Source organism: Coffea eugenioides, chromosome 9, assembly GCF_003713205.1.
Source record: "Coffea eugenioides isolate CCC68of chromosome 9, Ceug_1.0, whole genome shotgun sequence".
NCBI classification, from domain to species: Eukaryota; Viridiplantae; Streptophyta; class Magnoliopsida; order Gentianales; family Rubiaceae; genus Coffea; species Coffea eugenioides.
Window position 1 is genome coordinate 9,413,313 of NC_040043.1, and position 26,805 is coordinate 9,440,117.

Sequence of the window (26,805 nt, forward strand, 5' to 3'; positions counted from 1 at the left end):
TCTGAATTTTGTCACCAACCTATAGACTGTTGACTTTGAAAATGTGCACCACCCCTTGTCCCAAACACGATTTCTATAATTTATTTGGCAGCTTTTTTATTTTTATTTTTCTAGTTTCTTTGTTTACATAGGTATCTCTAGATACGACCACGTTGCATGTACAAGTTTGAACCCAGTAATCAAATAAAATCCTCATTATTTGCTCCAAAAAAAAATAAAATTGATTGGCCGTTAGATAGCATCAGATTGGAAAGGGCTCTCATTTCCCGGGAAAATGACTAAGAGGAAACCAACTAGTATTTTATTGTGTGCAAAGAAATGAAGCGATTGGACTGGAAAATTGAACTAATATGTCTTTGCATAATTAACAGAGGAAAAAGAAACTAAAAGAGAAAAAACGAATAGGCAAACAAGATCTTGCTTAGAGAGACTCCAACAAATTGATAATTGTTTTTTATGACAGTGATTAGTTATTTTATCCAACAAAGATCAGATAACCACCAAACAACAGTTTTTTTAAGGAGCATATACATAACCACATCTTTCATTCACACCTACAACATAGTAGACATTATCTTCGCTTAAATTCGCATGGTATCGATATATGATTTCCCATCTAATTCACGAGAATATAGACTTTTCAAATAGTCCACCATGAGGACTCTGCTAAACTTTGCTGGATTTTCAGGAGTGATGAGACTTGGTGTTGGACCTAGATCACCATCCAATTTTGGGAAAGTAAACGTAGCAATAGAAAGTCTTTCCTTTTGTGAGTTTACAATTGCTCGATGCTCCACACTCTTGTAAGCTCCATTGGTTATAATCTGCCAAGTTGACCACATAAAATAATCAAGAATTGCTTTCATACCAAAGCAAAAGGTTTGTAAGTCTAACTATTATTGTAAATAAGCTAGACAGATTACCTGTTGTTCAATAGTTTAGTATCCATACTTCGTATAAGACATAATGCACTTGTTTGTAACTTTCAAAAGATTTTCATGTAGGAATATTTTGTTTTGAGGAAAAAGGGATAATTGTAAACTAATTTCCGAATGACAATAGCGAATGGATAGTTACTTAACTGGCATCAATAGTTCAAGTCAATTACAAGTACTAATTCTACACACAAAGGCTTTTTTTTTTCTACACACAAAGGCTACAATCTTTAGAAACATAACCAATGTTTTCAGAACCGGACCGGACCGGCCGGTTCGACCGGTTGGACCGCGAACCGGCCATGTCACCGGTCCGGTCTAATGCTAAAGCCGGAAGTTCATGGAGAACCGTTGAAACTCGAACGAACCGGACGAACCGTGCGAACCGTGAACCGGCGGTTTTTTAAATTCTTCAACAAAATATCAAGAATGGTGTAGCTAAGAATCGAACCTGGGTCTCCAAGTTTGGATATGACAATCTCACCGCTAGACTATAGTAAAGTTTGTTGAGAATTCTACTTGACTAAAAAATATATTAAAACATCAAATTCTTCTCTTATTTTTTTTTCAATTTTTTCTTCTTAACCATTTTTAACCCAAATATCCACAACAAGATTTTCTCAAGTCTTCACCATTATTATCAGGTTATTATCTTTAGCAAATTGTAAACAAGTTGAAATTTTCAACTTTTCTTGTTTTCCAACATCTTAGTAAGTTTAATTTTTTTCTTTTCAAGGTTTTTTTTTTTCTATATTATTATCTTTAGTTGATTTTTTGCATTTTCTTCTTTTTCCCCTCAATTTTCATATGTTTCCCTCATTTTTGTTTTATTTTTATTCGATTAATTAAGGATGAAATTTTTGCAAAAGTAGTGCACATCCGTGTAGGAATTGGGTAGGAATTACAAATAATAACATTGGGTTGGTAAAAATATGGTAGTTGGCACATAATTGAAGCTATTGATAATTGAATTTAAAATAATTAATGGTATAGGATCATTGAATTTAATATAACATGTTAATTAGTAATGTTTAGTAGCAATTAATTTTTTATATGTTTAACTGTATATTTGTTTTTTTTTAGTTTGAGCAATTAGATTTATATTTTTATAATAAATTTTAACTTTTTCAGCTTAAGTTGATGAAATTGTGAAGGTGGTGTGGTTGCTTATCATGCCACTGATAAAAGTTTGCTATTCAAATAGTTTGTCTTAACTTGAACTCTTTTATGGATTTTTTTAAGGGTTGTAAAAGAATTTCAATATTTAATTTATTTATTTTTTGTGTTTTTATTTGTGATAATTGGTGAACATTTGGATTGTATCTATTTATATTTATAATGAAATTATGAAAACTTATGGCGAATTATGATATTTTAATTATATTTATCATTCCATGTTTTATGTATAACTTTTAGAAAATTTATTATTATCATAACTTAAATTAAGTTATGTTGGTAAAGTTCAAGTGTAGAATGAAACATGCTTAGTACTTTAACACTAAAAAAAAAAAAAAAAAAAAAAAAAAAAAAAAAAAAAACCAGTGAACCTTTGAACCGGCCGGTTGGACCGGTCCGACCGGTCGAACCGTGAACCGGCCACCTCTCCGGTTCACTGACCGGTCCGAGTTTAAAAACATTGGTGCCAGTAGGCATAAAAGGGTAAAAGAGAGAGGCTAGTGTGTTTATAAATAAATGCGTGTGTATGTGTGAATGCGCATGCGAGCAAGCATAAAAGGGTAAAATTCAATATTTTGCTCCAAAGTCCACACAAGACCAAATAATACATTTTCTCCTCACTAATTCAATTGGATCAATAACTATAGGAAACCTTCAATTGTTTTTAACGCCATGTAATCCCACAAATAGATGCCATCATGTGGATGTCAACACATCAAAAACTATGTTTTTAGACTGGGACTGAGTATCAACTCGGTCGAATTCAGGAGTCAGGGGTTAATAGGTTCGATCGGGCTTAAATCAGATAACGTCATAAATAAAAATTATTTAAAAATTTAAATATTGTATGTAAATAACTTAAGCACATGTTAATATTAATAAATGTATATTCATATATATTTGATGTTTCTAATATATTTAACAAGAGAAGACAAAGAAATTAGAATGATCACGTAGCAATTTATATTATTTAATGAACATTAACAAGTTTAGAATTAAAATTATGGACTTGATTGAAAAATAACACCAAACTTTAGGACAATATTTATAAAATATGAAATATTTGAGGTATATTAATAATTTTTAACAACCTAGGGATCAAAACATAATACTGAAAATGCTTTGACTTTTAAAAAAAAAAAAAAAACTTTGACACCAATAGATTCTTCCAGTTTTTCATGTCAAACTCAGTCAAATCCGATTTTTGATCTGATTTGACCGAATTTCTATCTATCTGATTTTTTAGGATAACTCAGACTAGACACTTGGCCGATTTTCGGTTCGATCGATCGAACCAACAGGTCCGGTCCAAATTTAAAAACACAAATGAAAAATACACGAAGAGATATATTTAAAAAACGAAATGCTACAGTGCTGTTTTTAAAAAATAACCTCAAAAACAGCTAATCCAAATCCAAACGGAGCCAATGCTCTTAGAAGTGATACTTCAAGGTCTAGCTCATTTTGGTCCATGGACTGAATGAGGTTGGACAAGTGTATTAGGAATATATCAAAATAGGGCTTCATTGCATTTTGGGCTATATTAAACTAAGATTGGGAACTGAAATTGTGTTTTCGTACTGCCACATAGATCGGATATTCAAGTTGAATGTCATTACCCTCAAAAAAAAAAAAAGTTGAATGAATCATTGGACATCATTTTCGTGATTTTAATTATGGCTTAAGTCAAAAGACATATAGTATGCTGACTTGGCAAGAGTTTTTTTTTTTAATCTCTTCTATTTTTTTTGTTTGCGAATGGAAACCCTCGCTATCACAAATTATTACTTAGACCCTGCCACTTAGACAGACCTTAGGCAGGTACCCCTCCCAAGTGCAATGGAGGTGGCTAGGCTTGTCAATGGGTCGGGGCTCCGATCGAAACTGAAAATTCTGAACCCAACCCGTTTTTATGTAGTAAATCCAGACCCGACCCGTGTATTCAATGGGTCTTGATCTTCGAGTTTTGGAATCGGGTTCGACAGCTTGTGGGTCGGATCTAGGTCTATTTGGAAAAAATTCAAATTCAAATTTAAACATTTCAAAATTAAATCCAAAACCAATCATAAATCCATCTCCAAAATTAAATAAATCAAATTACAAAACTAAATCACAAATAACTCAATAGTCAATACAAAACTAACTACAAATCAATCTACAAAATCATTACTAAATTGTTAATTTGGTAAAAGAATGTATTTAGAAATATTTATAATTTATAATTATTAATATATTGTTTGGGTCCGGATCGGAATCCTATATTCCGTATCTAACCTATTTTTTGTCAGAGTAAACGGATCCGAATATCAGAATTATTTCTCAACCCATATTCGGAAAAAAATTATCGGGTCTGAGCCGAGTTTGGATCCAAGCCCGAGCCATTGACACCCCTAGAGGTGGCCAACCTAGGCCATGGGCCTTTTCTATCACCCATTGGGCCCATTTAGATAAGTAGGGAAGACTTTTTTTTTTTATAATAGGGCACAAATAAGAAACAAAAGCAATTTTAACACATATAAAAGTATGTGGGAAGAGAAGGAGAATAAATATACAAAAAAACATTTAACTATTTATTAACTCAAAACTCAATCATAGCAATATCAAATTGTAATTTTGCGCTTACGACAACTTACGAATCTAAACTATGAGACTTTCCCTCAAATTTACTCTCAAAACTCGACTCAATTTTTCAAGTAATAATCTACTACTCTAGTAGTATTTATGCATTGTTAAACTTATTAAACAAATACAATTATAAACCGAAACTTATTTGGAACTGATTTGAAATCTCCTAAACCAATATGGGAACTAAACAAACAAGACACCGAAACAAGAAACTAGAAGAATTAGAAAACTATATACTAAGATAGTTGGGTTTAATTTCCTTTATTGCCTTCCTTAAACCATGCTCGTTATTGTGCTCACCTCCAATGTCATTTCGAACTTGAATCTCTATGAAAAACTCAGTTGCAGTAGACACAACATTTAACTCCAACTTATGATTGATTTTTAGTTTCATCTTTACACGTAACAGTGGTCGAAACTTATACTTTTTGAACAATTTCTTACCTTGATCACTTATGTCAAAAAAGTTAAACATGTTCATCCAAACTCCATTCATTACTCCACGTCACCAAGAAAATTTCCCAACACTAGAAAATCATAGTTGCCACCTCCAATGTTTTTAACATCACCATATTTTTCCTTTAATTTTTTCACACTAACAATTGCATCAATTTTAACAATCGCATCCTTCGCTTCAAAAAATTCATCAACCACAATGAAAAATTTCTCTCTTATCACAATCTTTAGTTACATTTTCCATATCACCAACGACTTCACTTTCTTTCTCAACCACATGTGAAATTTCTTTTTCGGCCACAAATTTTTCATCTTCATGTGTACCCATAATTTCTACAATTTCTTCTTTCTTTGACTCATAAAAAAAAATTCTCCTACCTCATCACAAAATTCTTCTCCACCATGACCATAGAAATTCATCAAAAATTTCCAAACCTCCGTTGCTGTGTTTACATCTATAAATTTTTTGGCTACATGCAATTGGACTTGGGTGTTGAGATATTGGAATGCCTTGCAGTCTAACTATTTATTCTTCTCTAACTCTTACACTGCTTGATAATTCGTACCTTCTATAGGTTTCGTGAACCCCTTTTAGACAAAATCCCAAATTCCAATAGCTTGAAGTTTTTTTTTTCATCATCCAACTCCAAATCTCAAAATCATTTTTACCATCAAAAATAAAAACATCACAACGTGATGAATAACATTGATCCATGCTTCAATTTCATGAACAAGCCCTAGAATCAAAGTCCAGACCTCTAATACTTTGTAGGAAAATAGCCCATAGGATAAATAATCAAAACAAATCACACACTCGAAGAAATAGCATGGCAGCGAAATATTTATAAACAAACAAAACGGGCTCAAGAAAGAAATGAAGGAAACTAATTCCTAAACTAATATTAAAACTAAACAAACAAGACACCAAAACAAGATATCAGAAGAATTAGGAAACTAAATACTAAGATAGCTTGGTTTAATTTCCTTCAGTTAGTGAAACTAGTTAGGAAAGGAGTTTGGTAGTCATTCCTTTCTTATAGTCAATCTTTCCCTCTGCATCTCTTTCTTCTTCTCTCGTTCTGATCATTCCTCATTCTTGAACTAATTCTTTCCTTCTCTAGTTCATTTTTCTCCCAAATCAATACTTAATTTGGACTCCAATGTTTGAGTCCCTGATAGTTGTTGGTATGAAGCGGTTGACTCTGGCTGCTTGAATACCCCCTGATCATGGCTGAAACTACTTGTTTTAAGCCTTTGAAGGAGCATGTCAAGAAACAGAAGCAAGGTTGAACAAGGCTCTGGCTTCCATAGGAAATTTTTAGCAGCAGTTAGACTCCATGAATAATTTCCAGCAACATTTTAAAGATGAGTGGGAAAGTAATGGCAAGAAGATGGAGTCCATGATTCATAATGTGCATCAGAAATCCAGCTCCTCTATGATGGTGATGTCTTGTAAAGACAATCAGAAAGTGATCTGCGAAGACGAAAATTGTGGGATTCCCACCTCCTAGAAGCAACAGAAGTTGCTGTCCACCAATGAGCCTAGAGCGACTACTAAGGAGAACTGGAGTAGGATTCCTTTTCCCAGTTACTCTTAAGGTTGAATTACCTATGTTCTTTAGGGATAATCTCAGGGAATGAGTCAGAAAATGCCATAAATTATTCTTGTTTTACAAATTTTTTTGATGAAAATAGAATGAATGTGATTGGAATGTATTATGAGGGAATAACAGATAACTAGTTTCTGGGGGTCAAGATTGAAAAACCTAGCTAGTTTGTCTTGGAAGGAATTAAAGAACTATCGTGCACACATTTGTTGACAGAGGAAATTTGGAAAAATTCAATAAGTCGCAATAGATTGGTAATTTAGAAGAATAACAAGAGAAGTTTGAACAGTTGAAAACTTTGATGCTCCTCAGGAGTAATAAGACTTAGTGAACGATATTCTGTCTCCAGTTTCATTAGCGGGCTTAGAGAAGAAATTAGGCACAGTCAAGATGTTCAAACCTGAGATTTTAATAGTAGCATTTGACGTAGACAGATTAGACAAGGGGGTAGGCAGAATGTGGACTCCAGATTTGAATTATATAAAATCAAAATTGGCCATGGTATTGGAACTAATAGCTATAGGCTCCCTCATTATCGAGTTGAAAAAGGAGCTTCTGCTAATCAGGATTCTAGTCCTAACATCATATAGAAAATTTCACCATCCAATACCAGAGGAATAATAATTTTTGTTTCAAGTGTGCCAACAAATTTGGAGCAGGACATCAAAGTAAAATGAAGCAGCTGCATCTGATGGCAGAAGACGAAGAGGAGGAAATTGAGTTTGCAGATGTCCAAGGGAAGCAAGATGAGGTTACTAGTAATATTGGGGTTGTGGTAGACATGTCATTTCATACTTTGTCTTCTGGACTCAAAAGAAAGACCATTACTCTACAACAGGTTATGAGAAGTGTGGTAGTGAACGTATTGGTGGACACTGGAAGTTCTGATAACTTTATCAGTCACAGCTTAGCAAAAGACTCTGATGACTAAGTTACTAAAAATTTGCTACGTAAGCTAATTGTAGTCGGAGAGTAAGTGCATTCCACATGACAATTTGGGGCTTTTATAGGAGTGTTGTGGCACATTAGGTAAATGTTGGAAAAAAAATGTAAATATTGGAAGTCTAGGGAGAGGACAGATCCAATCAAAACAAAGCTTATTCACCATTTTGTTCCCCTGAGCTTTGGATTTGGAGGTACTCATACTTTACCACCTTAAACCTTAAAACTATGCACCTCACACCACCAGAAATCTAGTGAATATTTGAAATCTTACCTTTGTCAATGTTTGAAATCTTAACTTTGTCAAGAAAATTGAGTGTTATGACAATATTGCTCTTTTGTTGATGAAATTATATATAGTTTACTATTAATGCCCTTTTACTGGTGAAGAAAGTGATTTTTTAATTTAATCTCTATTTATTCTCCTCTAAGTCAAGATGTAATATATATTAGTCCTTATTAAAAATTTAGTTAAGTAATTCATAGTTGACTAATCTGACAAACAAAATATAACAAAAATATTCTTCTAACAATTTACATACTAAAAGAATAAAATATTACACTGTTAAGTGGTAAAGATCTTTTAATATTATAGATGATTTCAAAATTTTGCCAACTTTATTTATTGTTATTACTATATTATTTTTTTATTACTACATTATTTATTATTACTATTAGATTTAAAGTCCAATAAATTGAAAACAATGTATAAGATAAAAGAACATTAATTCAACATGAATTTGAAAAGACTTTAAGGATATTAAATTGAAAAAGCTTTTTTTTGGTTTTATTAATTTGATTTTTTGTATATTAGATACTATAGAGAAGATATAAATTTTTTAGCAACAAAATGGTAATAATGATAAATTATTAATCATTTCAGAAATGAAAGGGCATTAACATCCTTACACTCACTTTTTTTCTTATGACGTTAATATTTATCTTTGACTAGTTTTCAAGGGGCCAAGTATACAATTTTAAGGCTCGTAATAGTAAAGTCAAAAGTGTGCCTACCCCCAAAGCTTGGCAGAGCAGAGTGTGACTGACCCTTAGAACAAACAACGATGGAGCAAATTGAAAAGCATGTACTTGTCAATGGGGCAATTCACAATAAAGCCTTATATTTTTGCGAATCCTTACCTCTAGGATATCACCAACGTTGACTATAAAAGCATTAGGAAGTGGAAGAACAGGAACCCAAGCTTCATTTTCCTTGATTTGGAGACCTTGTACATCGTTGATTTGAAGTAAAATGGTGAGGCTAACAGGATCAAAGTGATGGCAGAGGCCTATGACCAGCTCAGGTTGAGGACATGGAGGATAGTAAGTGAGCCTCATGGATTGCAACCCTTCTTCTAAAAGCACTTCAATTTCTTCATGCTTCATTCCTAATGCTTTTGCTATTAGGTTGAGAATCTTCAAGGCAAGACTTTTGAGCTCTATAGAGTACTCTTGAAGACTTTCCCTAGGTAGCAGAACGAATAACATTTAAAGGAATATAAGGGTAACTAGCATAATATCGGTTTAGTATCATAACAAAAGAAAAGTAAATTTTGCGCACAAACTTCATTGTCAGTTTCTTTTTTTGCAGTGTTATTGGATTGATTAACATACATATAAACTATAAGGAGAACTTAGCATACCTAAGTCTAAGTATAAATTTAGATGTATATTATAATGAACTTAAAATCGTAATTGATTTGTTTTATTTTCAAATTGCACAGTGAATCAAGATATTTCAATAAAGCTCATTGTAAACATTTGTCGCGGTGAATTTGTGATTTTTTATTGTTCAACTTCATCTTTTATAATATCAGTAAGATTTTGACCTAAAATATCTTAGGCCATCGTCCTTCTCTCTTTCTTTTCTTTAGAAAAGATTTTCTAACTAAAACTCTCCTTCAACTCTTCTATGGGAGAGAGATCAGATTTTTCTAATCTTTTCTCATATGACGAGCCCTCTCTTTAGTTTCTTTTCATTTATGTGAATAAAATATCTCGTAAGATTTTCTAATGAGAGTTTCTTCTGAAAGAGCATAATTTGTTATTAATTTTATGGTTAATTTTCCTTTTTGTCCTTGCCAAATATTGTTTTAATTGTTGAAATATACTTATATTTGGTATTTGGACCTAATTACAGGAAGTGGAGTAGAAAGGTATTAAAAAGGGTGACTTTCTTGAGAAAATGCCGTGCACGTGAGAAGCCTTGAGAATCCTTGCAAATCCGGCTCCAAGATGTGCTAAACCAATGCCTTTCCTTTCATGACTAGTAGTTTACTAGCATTAGGAAACAAGAAAGAAGGAAACTTCAGTAGTTCCCTTATCTCTTTGTTTTCCTTATTCGGTGGAAAAACCAACGAGATGAGGGACTAGTCATTGTTTAGATTAGGGAGATTCTTCCATTATTCGTCTTCGTCCCGAGACCGGAAGACAGGAGATAATTCCTTCTTCGTGCCTTTACTCTTATTGCGTGAAACATATTAGATTGTTTTAAGAACAAAGTTTGATATTCACGAATTCTACTAATTCGCGTGGAAATTTCTCTATGAGGCGTGGCTAAGTTCCTCATCTAGTCGAAGGTCAACTTGAAGACTCGATTCCAAATATCTGTGAGATCGAATTATTTAACTTATTTCTTTTATTCATTGGTATTTGTACGTTTTCTAGCTTAACTTCTTAAATGTCAAGGGCCCGATATTCAAATTAACCTAATAATCTACTGCCAGATTAATTGATTGAATCCGTAATTGTTCAATTGATTAATACCAGTGGCGACTAGCGTGATTGGTTCCGTGTTAGGAAAACGCATGATCTAATTTAAACAAACCCTTGTAACGTGTTCGTTAGTTAGGGTTGGGCTTTCTAATTTTTAATGCAATCTAGAAATTAAATCCTACGGTCGTACCTAAGGTTACTTTTTGGTTAGAGAAATAGTTAACGGTCGTACCTTGATTATAAAAAAAGTAAGGAAAGGCTGGTTGTTTATCGTGTGTATTACAACTATAACCAATCTATTAATGAGTAATTGAATTATCTTTGCATCGATGATCAGTTGAATAAACCGTGTCTGAAATGTTGCACCTTTGACTAGAGTCGTATTGGTTATTGATTAATTCTTGTTTATTTCCATTAGTTGTTTCATTATTTAGTTAACTAGTTATTTTATATTCTCCAAAAATCCCCCATACTTCGGACTCTAGAAGAAACGAATTATCTCCAATCCCTGTGGATTCGACCCTACTCACTGTTGTATACAAAATTTGTATTTTTCTTAAGTAGGTAATTATTATTGCACAGGCTCGACACCTGTCAATTTTTGGCGCCGTTGCCGGGGATTGGTGCCTGATTAATTTGTTTCTTTTTGAGTTCATCTTATTTTTATTTCTATTTTTTTCTCTTATTTCTTTTTTTTACTAGTTTATGGCCGCTGATATTTCGTATTTTGGTGATACACTGGATTTTATTCCTACGAAAGGAAATGAAGCTTGTGTTTTTTCTGATATGATCAATATTCAGATTCACTAAACTTTCTTATAGACAAAATGGCTGCTGCAACTTGTGGGATTTGTTATGCCACAGATCATTCAACCAGTATGTGCTCTGAATATCAAGATTATTTGAATGCCTATCTCAAAAAGTTTGGAGGTTTTTCACCCCAATCTCGAACGTGGCATGACCCTTATTCAAATGGGTATTCAAATGGGTATGATCAAAGATGGTGGGACAACTCCAACTTTAATTATGCACCAGACTCAATCGATTTTCAACATCAATATCAACAGCAACAGCCATCATCGATGTCAGAATTGCTCTCATAGACTAATATTGACCTTGAAAAAGATGAGAGTGCAATTATCTGGACAAATACCATGGGACTGCAAGAGTTTCAAGAAAACGGATCTAAAGATGCAGTTGAAAAGGAAGTTGAAATGCAAGAAATGAAATCCCAATATCAACTCATCCAAGTGAATGAATCCTGTGAACAATCTCCAAATGCGGTGACATTTTCTCCATTCCTTAATCAATATTCTCCTGACTCTTATTCTTCAATTTCTGTTAGTGAGATTGATTTTATTATACCATAAAATTTTGAATTTCATGACAAGAATAAGTTAAGAGTAGCGATGCCAAAATATCTTGAACCAATAAATGCGTGTGATGGAGGAGTGAGTGGAGAATTCAGATTATTGTTGACTTGTTTGGCGCCATCTACTAATCCGTGGAAAACCATAGCTCGTGTATTCAAGGATTACTCTATTTACAAGGGCTATCAGGATTATATAGAGAATGAAACACTGAAATGAGTCACAAGATTTTATCCTCCCTGAACAAACATGACAATGTCTAGCCAAATACGTTAAAGAAAGGCGCTTTTTGGGAGGCAACCCAAATATTGGTTTTGTTTATATTTTTCGTTGTTCATTGCTTTAAATTTGTCGTTTCTCACTTGGGTACTAGTCGATCTTGATATTTTCCTCCACTATGACCAGGACAGGTAATCTTGGCATGCCCACGCAAGGAGGGTACGCGTTAATCTTGCAAGCCTCAACCTCATGGTCAGGAGACATTTGCAAAATATGGTGTGCCCATGCCATATTGATAAAATCTCAACTGTTCACAACACAGGCAGATCAAGGAATCTTGGCGTGCCCACGCAACGAAGGCACGTGTTAATTTGCAAAAAAGTCACCCCAGGATTAGATTACTTTTCCAGATCATGGCGTGCCAACGCGAGGAGGGCACGCGTTAAATTGCGAAAAGTGACTCCCAAGGTCAGATTACTTTTCCCTATCTTGGCATGCCCACGCCTAACACAGTGGCTCTAAAAAAAAAAATTCTTTTCTTTTCTCTTCCTTTTCCGTTTCTTTTTCCGTTTTCTTTCTCTTTTCTTTTTCTTTCTTCCTTCTTTCTTCCATCCTTCTCCATTCGAATTCCACCGTTGCCAACCATCAACTTACGTCGAGCTCCACAATCATTTTTCCCTTACCAGTAGCTGTCCACGGCCCCTACAGTTATCAGGGAAGTTTCATTGTCCCTTTTGTTTCGTATTCTATTATTTATCTCTTACATTAGGGACAATGTAAGATCTATGTATGGGGGGAGTAGTATATTGGAAAAGTGCAAGTGTAGGCATTTTTGTTGGAATTTTTTGTTTGATTTTGTCAAATTTTATCCAATTTTTGCCTATCTTTATGCATACTTGTGAGTGTTCCTGATAAACGATGGTTAGATGTTTCAAATTTTTCTATTGTTAAGATTTTATACACTAAGGTGTTAAGTATGACATCGTTAAGTTAAAGGGTATCTTTTTGGTGAATATTTGAGATTTTGTGACTTTTGCACTTTTTGGTTAACTTCTCTAAGTATTGTAAATATTTGTCTAGCATTTTTATTCAAATTGGTTCAACTATTAATCTTAGTTCTCCATATTTAAGAAATGAAGTGGGCTTGTGTGATCTTTAATTTTATTTTTGATGCTTATTTGAATCATATTTGGCTATACTCCGCTAGTATCGTTGCCTAGTAACCGGAGGTCTTCACCATAAGTGTCGATTTTCGCGTCAAAAAATGACGATAGCTATGAGTATATGATATTTAAGCGATGATGGCTGAATAACCAAGTTCCTTCATTTGGCCAATGTCGGAGTCCGCGTCAAAACGTTTAAATGGCTAAAGACTAAGCATTTTCCCTGAAAAAAAATCAATCAAGTGTGGGGATATTTTAGAAAAAAATGTGTTAATAGTGAAAAAAGTAGAAGTGTTTGAATAAATTATTAGCCCACTGATTCATGAATTTTAATGTTGAGATTTTGCTTAATAGTCGAACCATTTGCTTACGAATGTTAGTTGAATATTTTATATTTCTTTGATTAATTAGTCGAAAATTGGAAAAGTCTTTGATTTTGAAAGATAACTAGAGAGAAATTTCTTGAAACTTAATCACTAATGCTTGACATATGTTTTAATTGTAACTTGGCAATAGAAGATTTGATCAATAACCATTGTTTGAATTTGATTGTTTGATTTGTTGTTCTCATGTTTGAGGACAAGCATGGTTTAGGTGTGGAGGGAATTGATAGGGCATAATTTGTTATTAATTTTATGGTTAATTTTCCTCTTTGTCCTTGCCAAATATTGTTTTAATTGTTGAAATATACTTATATTTGGTAGTTGGACCTAATTACAGGAAGTGGAGCAGAAAAGTACTAAAAAGGGTGACTTTCTTGAGAAAATGCTATGCACGTGGGAAGCCTTGAGAATCCTTGCAAATCCCGCTCCAAGATGTGCTAAACTAATGTCTTTCCTTTCGTGACTAGTAGTTTACTAGCATTAGGAAACAAGAAAGAAGGAAACTTCAGTAGTTGCCTTATCTCTTTCTTTTCCTTATTCGGTGGAAAAACCAACGAGATGAGGGACTAGTCATTGTTTAGATTAGGGAGATTCTTCTATTATTCGTCTTCGTCCCGAGGCCGCAACACGGGAGATAATTCCTTCTTCGTGCCTTTACTCTTCTTGCATGAAACATATTAGATTGTTTTAAGAACAAAGTTTCATATTCATGAATTATACTAATTCGCGTGAAAATTTCTCTATGAGGCGTGGCTAAGTTCCTCATCTAGTCAAAGGTCAACTTGAAAACTCGGTTCCAAACATCTGTGAGATCAAATTATTTTACTTATTTCTTTTATTCATTGGTATTTGTACGTTTTCTAGTTTAATTTCTTCTGATTGTTTTGTTATTTGAATGTCAAGAGCCAGATATTCAAATTAACCTAATAATCTACTGCCAGATTAATTGATTGAATTCGTAATTGTACAATTGATTAATACCAGTGGCGACTAGCGTAATTGGTTCCATGTTAAAGAAACGCATGATCTAATTTAAACAAACCCTCGTAGTGTGTTTGTTAGTTAGGGTTGGGTTTTTCTAATTTTTAATGCAATCTAGAAATTAAATCCTACAGTCGTACCTAGGGTTATTTTTTGGTTAGAAAAATAGTTAACGGTCGTACCTTTACTATCGAAAAAGTAAGGAAAGACTGGTTGTTTATCGTGTGTATGATAACTATAATCAATCTATTAATGAGTAATTGAATTATTTTTGCATCGATGATCAGTTGAATGAACAGTGTCTGAAAAGTTGCACCTTTGGCTAGGGTCGTATTGGTTATTGATTAATTCTTGTTTATTTCTATTAGTTGTTTCATTAGTTAGTTAATTAGTTATTTTATATTCTCCAAAAATCCCCCATACTTCGAACTCTGGAAGAAACGAATTATCCCCAATCCCTGTGGATTCGACCCTATTCACCGCTATATACAAAATTTATATTTTTCTTGAGTGGGTAATTATTATTGCACGACTCAACACCTGCCATCTTCTCTCCTTAGAGTTGTTTAGTGAGAGTTTTCTTTTCTCCTAAATTTTTTAGTGGAGTTTTATTCTCTCCTAAGGATTTCTAGTGAGAGTTTTTGATAATTTTTTCATTTTTCTTTTATTACATTTGAGTTTTTCAGATTTTGATTATTAGATCTGGAATTTCTTAGATCTATTCGGTAGATCTCACTATAATATATGGAATTGAAGCCGTTAATCAGCAGATTTGACGATTACAAGCAGGCATAGATATCCATGGAGCTACAATTATTTTATCTCATTTTTTAAATTTGGAGCTTTATAATGTAATTTTTATTGTTCTTCATATCTGTAGTATCCTTTTTTCAGATATGTTATTTGATATATGTATATATTTGATGATATAATTTCTACCATTAGTGTAAATTTTAATGAAAATTTGATATTTTATTAAAAAAAATCATCTTTGATCAAAACACAAACGGAAATTCTTTGCAGGTCATTATTTTTCTCAATCTCACAAAAAGTGAAAAAGAAAGCTTCTTAAGCCTTAGTGGACTTACTAGCATATGTACAATAATTTAATGTTTTGAATTATTCATGTTGTTGTTCTAAATATATTTCTCTCTTTTTATTTGGTTTGGAAGATAGTGAATGAAGGGTGGCAGGGTAATTAATTTCTCATTGGCATTTCAGCTTATTTTTTTGCTTGACCTTTCGTCATCAAGTATTCAGCCATTTATGGATCTTTATATTTCCCTAAACATAAATCTGAAATGTTAGCTTTAAAAATTATCACATCAACATATTCTTTTATTCTATCTTTCTCAGTAGATAATTTTACAGAAAAATCAACTTTACCTACTAAAAAATCTCACCTATCTGATGCATTAGCGTTCAAATTTAGATAGACGTGAAAATGTTAAATTAAATGGTATCATTGAATTGCTTCAGTGACAGCCCCACCTCACCCTAAGGCGAACCAAAGGGTTCGGCATATCGCCTGTTCAACTCTCACCAGAACTACAGAGTCGATTCACACAAACCCAATATAGTACGCGCGATAGGACCCGAAGAAAACGAACAATCGAAAACTACTAAGGTGAGAACATGCTTACCAAACCAAAAAATCATAGTCTCAACGGAATACATTTAATAGACAAGATTAAATACTTATACATATATTTACATTGGAGTCTTGAACAAATTAACATACAGTGCAATCCGAGGTATTCATACTACACAAAATATAATTAGGGTTTCGTTTTCAAAAGAGCATAACAACATGACATATATACTAACTTGACCCTTTTTCTACCAAAATCGTGATTTTCAAGTTTGTCCCCTGTAAGGAAAACAAAGCTAACAGAAAGGGGTGAGTTTACGCTCAATGAGGTACCAAACATATAGGGGTAAAATCATGGCCTTTCACGTTTAACCAATCAGATACATATACTAGATATAAAGGAAAGCAATTAGACACAGTGATTCAAAGGGAAAGGATACAAGTGGCTCTCAAGAACCAGATTCCCATTTGCAGTACTTGATCCGAACCCGTTGACTCTCCGTCAACGTAAATATAACCAACATATTCGTAGACCCCACTTTAAATTAATTTTTCATCCACCAAACATACTCCTACCGGGCCAGAACGCCGAACAGGAACAGTAATGGTAATACTCGAGTATACCGGAATCAAGAGTCTCAATACCCAAAGATTTCCAGAACAGACTACCGTGGCTCGTTATCTAATCGACCAGACCCTTGCGGGCTCGACTTGAATAACTAGCCACAAGTGTTGAGCTCAGAGGTCACAGAAAAGTCTTGGATACCAACCTCCAAACGACGTCCGAACAGACTCAGATACAGTTAACAGATTATACACAATAAATAGGAATACAGACAGACAAGAGAACGAGTGTGATAAAGTACACTCTCGTCTCAAACAGAATAAACAGATAATACAGTCATTCAACTCATAGATTGCAGGTGCAGAAACCAAGTCAAGCAACAAATGAGGGAAGTGGTACACTCACCGGTTCCAGTACAAATACTTCAAAAGTTTTTACCCAAAGTGGCTTTAATCGCCAAGAAACACTAAAATAATCAAGACAAAACAATTATAGTTCGCACATCCACAAATCCAGTAAATGGAATGCATAAATGAGACCCGACTACATGTCATACGCCTTTCCAGGTTAAGTACTAGTACAGAAGAATAAAAATATGACTTTTGAGTAAAAAGATAACAGTTGGTCCTAGGGTTACAAACAACCCTCAAAACCCTTCATTTTTACTAAGATCAACTCAACTTGAAGGAATCGCGTAGCCCTAAAATTTTGGGCAGCGTGCCCTCTGTATTTTGCTATATTCCAGCCATTTATGGTTTTATTGATTTCCTCAAATTTGTCCAATTCAATACATAAGAAATCTCAATACAATAGCCCTTCAACTAGGCTCAAGTTCATCCAAATACAAAGCAAGTCTAGGAATGCAATTAGAAATCAAGTTTTAAAGACAAAAGCTAAATAGCAGGTTTGACGTCTCTTAGCGGAACAGACACAATCGAAACTACGCTTATCAGATTGGGGTGCAATTTATACCGTTTCAAAATTAAGATAAAGGGCTACAACTTTGATGAAGACCACTTAGTACAGTTCATAGTGTATCTAGGTCAAAATGTCAAATTACAGAACCAGCATCTCACAATCAGATTAGTTAACCGCACTACAATTTAACGATAATAACTCAGGCTACCGAAGTCCGATTGATGTATATCTTATGGAGTTTCGAAACCAAGACATATACTTACATTTCGTATGAAGACCTCCAAAGCTAAATCATGCATTTTCAGAGTCAAAAATTGAAATCCCCACGAAGACAGAAAACTGTCCGCGAAAATAGGGCTGATGGGCAGTCAAGGATATTTCGGTCATTTCACATACTACGGTACTCCGATTGAGCTGAAATTTTACAGGAAGCTATAAAACATAATTTCCTACAACTTTCATGTTTTGTGCTAAGTCTAATTCGGCCTCTAACCTAGTCAAACAGAATTGGGCAGAACAGGGCAAATCGAAACCCGAAAACTGGAATTTCCGCACAAAACCAAAATTTTTTCGCAAACAATCGCAATTAGCACACAAGGGATCCATTTAACACAATTTAGATCCATCAATTCAAGGCCAACCATAACCATCATATGAAAACAGAAAAATTCCCACAAAATTCAGAAATTTAGCCAACTCCACTCTAATCCATAAAATCTTCCATAAAACCAACTAGTTAGCTACCATAAGTCACCGATTGACTATTATTAGAAACAAAAAGTGAGTTCCAAGCAAAATACCTTAACTCCTCAAGAAAGGTAGTGGCTTAGGGGTTTTTTTTCCAAAACAACTCCACCAAGTTCTTCAAACTCCCTTAGCAAGTCGATTTTGTGGACTAATTCAAGAGTTAATCGGTAGGATTTCAAGATTTGTGCAAGAAATGGAAGATATAGTTGAAACTTTCTTTTCTTTTCTCTCAAGGTGGAGTTCGGCCAAGGGGGATAGCAAATGAAGATGATTTGGATCAAAGTAGGAGTTTTAGTAAAGTTAAAGAAAAGTTAGGCAAGTCAACTTCCAATTGGATCGTGACACTTGGCCCTTCTTAAGTGTATTCTTATCCCTTTGTCTACCAATCTTAACCTAGATAACTATACTCTAATTATCTCCTAACACCTTGTAAAATAATATCTCGTCATGGAAAACTTCAATTAATCGTCAAAATTTTATCGCACTTAGCGCACTAGCGAGTCCCACGTCTTCAACGCACTTCAAACTTATCAAGACTAACATATACTAGAAAAATGATTTAAAAACTATATTTACTTATAAAAATCTCAAAAAAAGCAATATAATAGGGTTTCATGAAGAGAATGCATGCAAGAAAAGAAAATAACATATTATGAGATAAAGAAATTTTATGGGTCCTCACACTCTCTCCCCCTTAAACAAATTTCGTCCTCGAAATTTTCTTAAAATCTAAAGTAACCAACGGATCGTACCTTCTATGCCCTCAGACGGGTCAGGGATCTGATGATGCTCTAAAGAATATACCCGAGCCGGTACCTTCGATCCAATCCCTTCCTCTTCCGACTGTCCAGGGGTAGTCTTCGTTGGTTGCTGGGTCCCTTTTCCTTTTCGCAATCGAACTGGACAGTCAGCAATCCGATAATCGGCACTACCGCAGTGTAGATATTTTTCCTCTTTCTTTCAACAATTTGTCTCCGTATGATTTAACCCTCCGCAATATCCACAGGGACCATGAGTAGTAGAGACCGGTCCCCCCTGAGAGACATCACGCGATACTCCCGGTTGTCGTACTCCCCCGTTTCCCTTTCCAATCTTAGGGAGTGTACTCTTATCTTCTTGTTTCGAGCTACTCCCAGGGAAGCTCCTTTTCTTGGCTTGGAAGTTTCTCACCTGTAGCCTAGCATTTTCAATCCGCTGGACTTTCTTCACAGCATCACTAAAGGTACTAAGTTGGGCTACAGTTAGGTCCTTCTGAATCTCAACATTTAATCCCTGTACAAAATGTTTTATCCGTCTTTGTTCGGTTACAATCAATTCGGGCGCAAACTTAGATAACTGAGTAAATTGACTCTCATACTCGGCCACGGTCTGAGTTCCTTGACGAAGCCGAATGAATTCATCTTCCTTCTGTTCTTGAACCAGAGGAGGGAAGAATTTAGGCTTGAACTCTCTCATGAAGTTCACCCATGTCCTGGGCATTTGTTCTCGGTCCCATTTCTGTCGTATTACGTTCCACCAGGAACGGGCTGCCCCTTCCAGTTGGAAGACAACAAAAGTCACCTGCCTTTCCTCCGTATAATGCAGGGCAGCAAAGATGTCCACCATCTTTTCTAACCATCTCTCAGCCACATCTGGATCTGGCCCTCCAATAAACTTCGGTGGGAAAAATTTTTGAAATCTTTCGAGAGCCCTATCCTCGCCCTCTATATGGTTACCAAGATTTTCAGGTTGAGGATTAGAGTTCTGACCCTGGTGTTCCACTACATGGGCTAGCAGATCAGTCATGCACTAGATAGCAGCGGTTACTTGAGTATTTGGGTCAACCCTAGGTTCATGATTTGATTCAGGTATTGGTTCTCGGTTACCCCTTTCATTCGAGGGTTGCTTACGTCCGTGCCCACGACCACGTCTACTACGAGTACCCTCTATTGGTCTAACCAATCTAGGGTCGAAGCGTTAATATACCATTAAAGATAATTATATGCATAAGCAAGTAACAAGAGGTACACACAGATCAAAAGCATATATACATAACACAATTGTACCGAACCAGTCACACAGTAGCAGTCAGTTAGATACAACAAAAAGAGATCCATGAATGTAGCAGGGTCATCCAAAGGTACTATAGACGAACTAGGTTAAAAGCACAAAAATAACTAACGAAAAGTTATTTCCCCTCTAAGCCTCCATCCATAATCTACGAGGATACCAGAATTTATATCTTAATCTAGATTAATCAAACCTACTAACACCCGAACAAACCACATGAAGTTCCATAGAATCAAATTTCTAGTTCGCCCAAGTCCTTTCTAACCTAGTCTCTCATCTATTTAGTAGCCGGGCATAAGAATCCCAAATAAAATAATTCACAGCTCGAGCCGGCTGGTCCCAAGAGTAAATCATCCATATTAAGGATTCATACCCGACATACATACCTAACTTCCTCAACTCTCATGATAAACATCTTTACACTTAGGACATGCACGGTTCATAACTTATGCTCAAACGAGCACTTAGACACATTCACGAAATCAGGACCACAACACCACTTGACCTAATCTCACTCCGAGCAGAGACCACGCGAAGTGACTCTGATACCACCTGTGACAGCCCCACCTCACCCTAAGGCGAACCAAAGGGTTCGGCGGACCGTCTGCCCAACTCCCGCCAGAACTACGGAGTCGATTCACACAAACCCAATATAGTACGCGCAATAAGACCCAAAGAAAACGAACAATCGGAAACTACTAAGGTGAGAACATGCTTACCAAACCATAAAATCATAGTCTCAATGGAATACATTTAATAGACAAGATTAAACACTTATACATATATTTACATTGGAGTCTTGAACAAATTAACATACAGTGCAATCCGAGGTATTCATACTACACAAAATATAATTAGGGTTTCGTTTTTAAAAGAGCTTAACAACATGACATATATACTAGCTTAACCTTTTCTTCCAAAATCGTGATTTTCAAGTTTGTCCCCTGTAAGGAAAAAAAAAAGTTAACAGAAAGGGGTGAGCTTACGCTCAATGAGGTACCAAACATATAGGGATAAAATCATGGTCTTTCACGTTTAACCAATCGGATACATATACCAGATATAAAGGAAAGCAATTAGACACAGAGATTAAAAGGGAAAGGATACAAGTGGCTCTCAGGAGCCAGATTTCCATTTGCAGTACTTGTTCCGAATCCGTTGACTCTCCGTCAACGTAAATAGAACCAACATATCCGTAGACCCCACTTTACACAAATTTTTCGTCCACCAAACATACCCCTACCGGGTCCGAACCCTTAAACAGGAACAGTAATGGTAATATTCGAGTATACCAGAATCAAGAGTCTCAATACCCAAAGATTCCTAGAACAGACTACCGTGGTTCTTTATCTAATCGACTAGACCCTTGCCGGCCCGACTTGAGTAACTGGCCACAAGTGTTGAGCTCAGAGGTCACAAAAAGATCGTTGGATACCAACCTCCAAACGACGTCCGAACAGACTCAGATACAGTTAACAGATTATACACAATAAATAGGAATACAGACAGACAAGACGAGTGTGACACCCTCGTCTCAAACATAATAAACAGATGATACAGTCATTCAACTCATATATTGCAGGTGCAGAAACCAAGTTAAGCAACAAATGAGGGAAGTGGTACACTCACCGGTTCCAGTACAGATACTTCAAAAATTTTTATCCAAAGTGGCTTTAATCGCCAAGAAACCCTAAAATAATCAAGATAAAACAATTATAAATGAGACCCAGTAAATGGAATGCATAAAATAATCCACAAACCCAGTAAATGAAATGCATAAATGAGACCCGACTACATGTCGTACGCCTTTCCAGGTTAAGTACTAGTACAGAAGAATAAAAATATGACTTTTGAGTAAAAAGATAACAGTTGGTCCTAGGGTTACAAACAACCCTCAAAACCCTTCATTTTTACTAAGATCAACTCAACTTGAAGGAATCGCGTAGCCCTAAAATTTTGGGCAGCATGCCCTCTGTATTTTGCTATATTCCGGCCATTTATGGCTTCATTGTTTTCCTCAAGTCAGTCCAATTCAACACATAAGAAATCTCAATACAATAGCCCTTCAACTAGGATCAAGTTCATCCAAATACAAAGTAAGTTTAGGAATGCAACTAGAAATCAAGTTTTAAAAACAAAAGCTAAATAGCAGGTTTGACGTCTCTTAGCGGAACAGACACAACCAAAGCTACGCTTATCAGATTGGGGTGCAATTTGTACCGTTTCGAAACTAAAATAAAGGCCTACAACTTTGATGAAGACCACTTAGTCCAGTTCGTAGTGTATCTAGGTCAAAATGTCAAATTACAGAACCAGCATCTCACAATCAGACTAGTTAACCGCACTATGATTAAATGACAATAACTCAGGTTACCGAAATCCGATTGAGGTGTATCTTATGGCGTTTCGAATCCAAGACATATACCTACATTTCTTATGAAGACTTCCAAAGCTAAATCATGCATTTTCAGAGTCAAAAATTGAAATCCCCACGAAGACAGAAAACTGTCCGCGAAAATAGGGCTTATGGGCAGTCAAGGATATTTCGGTCATTTCACATACTACGGTGCTCTGATCGAGCTGAAATTTACAGGCAGCTATAAAACATCATTTCCTACAATTTTCATGTTTTGTGCTAAGCCTAATTCGTCCTCTAACCTAGTCAAACAAAACCAGGCAGAACAGGGCAAATCGAAACCCTAAAACTGGAATTTCCGCACAAAATCGAAATTTTTCCGCAAACAATCGCAATTAGCACACAAGGGATCCATTTAACATAATTTAGATCCATCAATTCAAGGCCAACCATAACCATCATATGAAAACAAAAAAATTCCCACAAAAATCCGAAATTTAGCCAACTCCACTCTAATCCATAAAATCTTCCATAAAACCAACTAGTTAGCTACCATAAGTCACCAATTAACCATTATTAGAAACAAAAAGTGAGTTCCAAGCAAAATACCTTAACTCCTCAAGAAAGGTAGTAGCTTAGGGGTTTTTCTTCCAAAACAACTCCACCAAGTTCTTCAAACTCCCTTAGCAAGTCGATTTGGTAGACTAATTCAAGAGTTAATCGGTTGGATTTCAAGATTTGTGCAAGAAATGGAAGATATAATTGAAGCTTTCTTTTCTTTTCTCTCAAGGTGGAGTTCGGCAAAGGAGGATAGCAAATGAAGATGATTTGGGTCAAAATAGGAGTTTTAGTAAAGTTAAAGAAAAGTTAGGCAAGTCAACTTCCAATCGGATCGCGACACTTGGCCCTTCTTAAGTGTATTCTTATCCCTTTGTCTACCAAGCTTAACCTAGATAACTATACTCTAATTATCTCCTAACACCTTGTAAAATAATATCTCGTCATACAAAACTTCAATTAATCGTCAAAATTTTATCGCACTTAGCGCACTAGCAAGTCCCACGTCTTCAACGCACTTCAAACTTATCAAGACTAACTTATACTAGAAAAATGATTTAAAAACTATATTTACTTATAAAAATCTCGAAAAAAGCAATATAATAGGGTTTCATGAAGAGAATGCATGCAAGAAAAGAAAATAACATATTATGAGATAAAGAAATTTTACGGGTCCTCACAGCTTCAATCAAAACCATCTGGCAAAGTGCATCAGTGGCCATTAAATTTTCATGAATGTCTTTTTTCGGCCATCCATTTTTTTTTTCATTCAAGAAAGTTCAGTAACTAGTAGTACAGTTTGGCTAAAATTTTAGCATACTACGTATGTTAGTTCATGTCAAAAGCAGTTTTTATCCTAAAACTGCATGGTTAAAGAATTACAAGACTAAAGATAGAACACTTGAATAAAATTCCCCGTTTTGTGTGTGTTGTGCATGGTTGGTCAAATATACCTTAGAGGAAGAGGCAGCTTAGGGAACAAATGAGGTTTTTTTAAATCTTCTGGTTGAGTGATCATGTATAACATGTCAGCCCAGTCACGCTTTTGCTCCTCTGATTTGACAAAGGCCTACCCATATCCTTCTACATCTCCTGGTTCTTGACCATATTTGTTCTTTTAAGCCATCGGCAGATTGAAAAAATCTTGAACTTCTGATTTCAATTTCTCCACCAATGAAGAGCTAACTCCATGATTAATGAGCTGCTGACAGTTATTCTCATAAGTAATAGCGTCTGGATGGAACAGCACATAAGCAAATGTATCCTTTCAACTGATTTGCACTCGTAAAATTCAGGTAAAAGATGATTAAGTCATTCAACGGATTCATTTTTCATAGGACTTCGATTTCATTTCAAGATGGTTTCTTTTTTTTTTTTGGAACAAAAAAAAATGTGGGATGGTCTCAAACCTTGAAATAGGTAACCATAGAGTCTTGGTCTAGTGGCCACCAAGGAGAATTTAGAGTTCCTTTCTAGGATATTGGTTAGGGTTCAAACCTTACACCAAATCGACGGTTCAAACATCGAAATAACAACACTTGATAATTTAGTTTTGTAAAAAAGTTGTATAATCAAACTATTTCAAATATATAATAGCTTGTCACACAAATATGTGTTTGTCATACATTCAATCCTTGTATATATACCTGGAAAAAACCCCACTCCTTGCAAGCAGAATGCAGCTTCTGAAGCTCCAAATCACTTACCTCCTCAGCAGAACTAAACAAGCTTTGCATATCCACAACTGGTATTTGGTGGAAAGAACCACCGTTAGAGATGGTTGGATATTGGTCTTTGTCGGGGCGTATGTAACGAGTTGGAACAGAAGAGGGATTTTCCTTAGCCAACTCTTGGACAAAAGGAACTTTCAGAGACCCCCCAAGCTTTCTTGTCTTGGGATCCATGATTGTGGTTCTTTTCAACTTCAGTTCTAATTCTTGTATCTATCCACTGAATCCCTAGTTCAAAATATATATATTTTTTCGCACAAGATGTTTCATTAATCCAACATTGTTTATTATTAGTCGAAATGCAAGGTGCTAGGTTTGGATAATATAAAATATAAGTTCTATACGGAACTAATTCTAGGCTTAACAATGATGTCTAACCTAAAGAGCTGTTGTTATAATTAATTTCACGTAAATGCAGTTTTTCAAAGGTAACCTATGGTACCATATAGTACAAATTAAACCTTGTCAAATCTCTTGGGCCTACAAATTACGTTGATTTGTAGACCCATTGATAATTACCTCCACCTTGATCACATTCAAAAAAAAAGCACAAGTTTTATCGCTTCGAAATTTTAAAATTGACTTATGATTAAGGGTCTATCAGCTACTGTCTTCGAAAATTGTTCATCACATGCACTTCATGATGTTATCCAAATTATAGATTTTCCTCAAATATTTATTGAAATTATCCTGGCCTTGCTACATGGAAGTCAAGTAGGAATTTGATGAAACCAGGAAACCAGGTTTGAGTGATGCCATTTCCAGCTTTGAGTGATGAAACCAGGAAGAAGTTCTATGCGGAACTAGATTATAGGCTGACAATGATGTCTTACATAATTAAAAAAATAGGTCCACTCTCCAATTATTCATGCCACCGTATGTCTTATTAATCAACATTGTTTATTATTAATCGAAATGTAACGTTCTAGATTTGGATTACAAAAGAAGTTCTATACGGAACTAGATTATAGGCTGACAATGATGTCTTACCAAATTTAAAAAATAGGTCCACTCTCCAATTATTCATGCCACCGTATGTCTCATTAATCAACATTGTTTATTAGTAATCGAAATGTAACGTTCTTGATTTGGATTATAAAAGAAGTTCGATACAGAACTAGATTATAAGCTGACAATGATGTCTTACCTAATTAAAAATGTGCTATTCCAATTAATTTCATCCATATTTCACCTAATTGCACTGTTTTAAGGATAGCCTATGATACCGAACTAAGTATGTCAGTGGATCGAATTTTACCTAAATCCAATCCAAACCCAGTATATATGAGTAGGGTTTAGGTTTAATTTATTAAACCCAAACCCTAACCAAACCCAAATACTGTAAAAGAGTCATGGATTTGGATAAAGTCTGGTTTTCTAAGATTTAGATCCAAACTCAAATCCAAATTAGACCCTACCTATACTCATGTAATATTCTATGTGTATGTATGTATCAGTAAATTTGGAAAATAACCTAATATTCTATGCCATTGTAATTAGTACAAACATTTTCAGGAAAAAGAGAAAAAATGAAAAAAAATAAAAATAAAAGATTGAATATAGATGAAACTTTGAAAACAAATAGTTTTAGTTGCTAATAATTCTTCCTTTTAAGTTCATAATATTGTGTTCAATGATAGGATGCATAAATTAATGCTGTTAAATTTGTGAATATTTTTCCTCGATATTTGCCAAATATTATATTATTGAATGGATTTT

At 34.9% G+C, this 26,805-nt stretch overlaps 1 pseudogene; it reads right to left on the reverse strand.

Moving 5' to 3' along the window:
- Positions 1 to 421: 421 nt before the first annotated feature.
- LOC113782158 lies at positions 422 to 25,260 on the reverse strand (annotated as a pseudogene).
- Between the last annotated feature and the right edge of the window lie 1,545 nt (positions 25,261 to 26,805).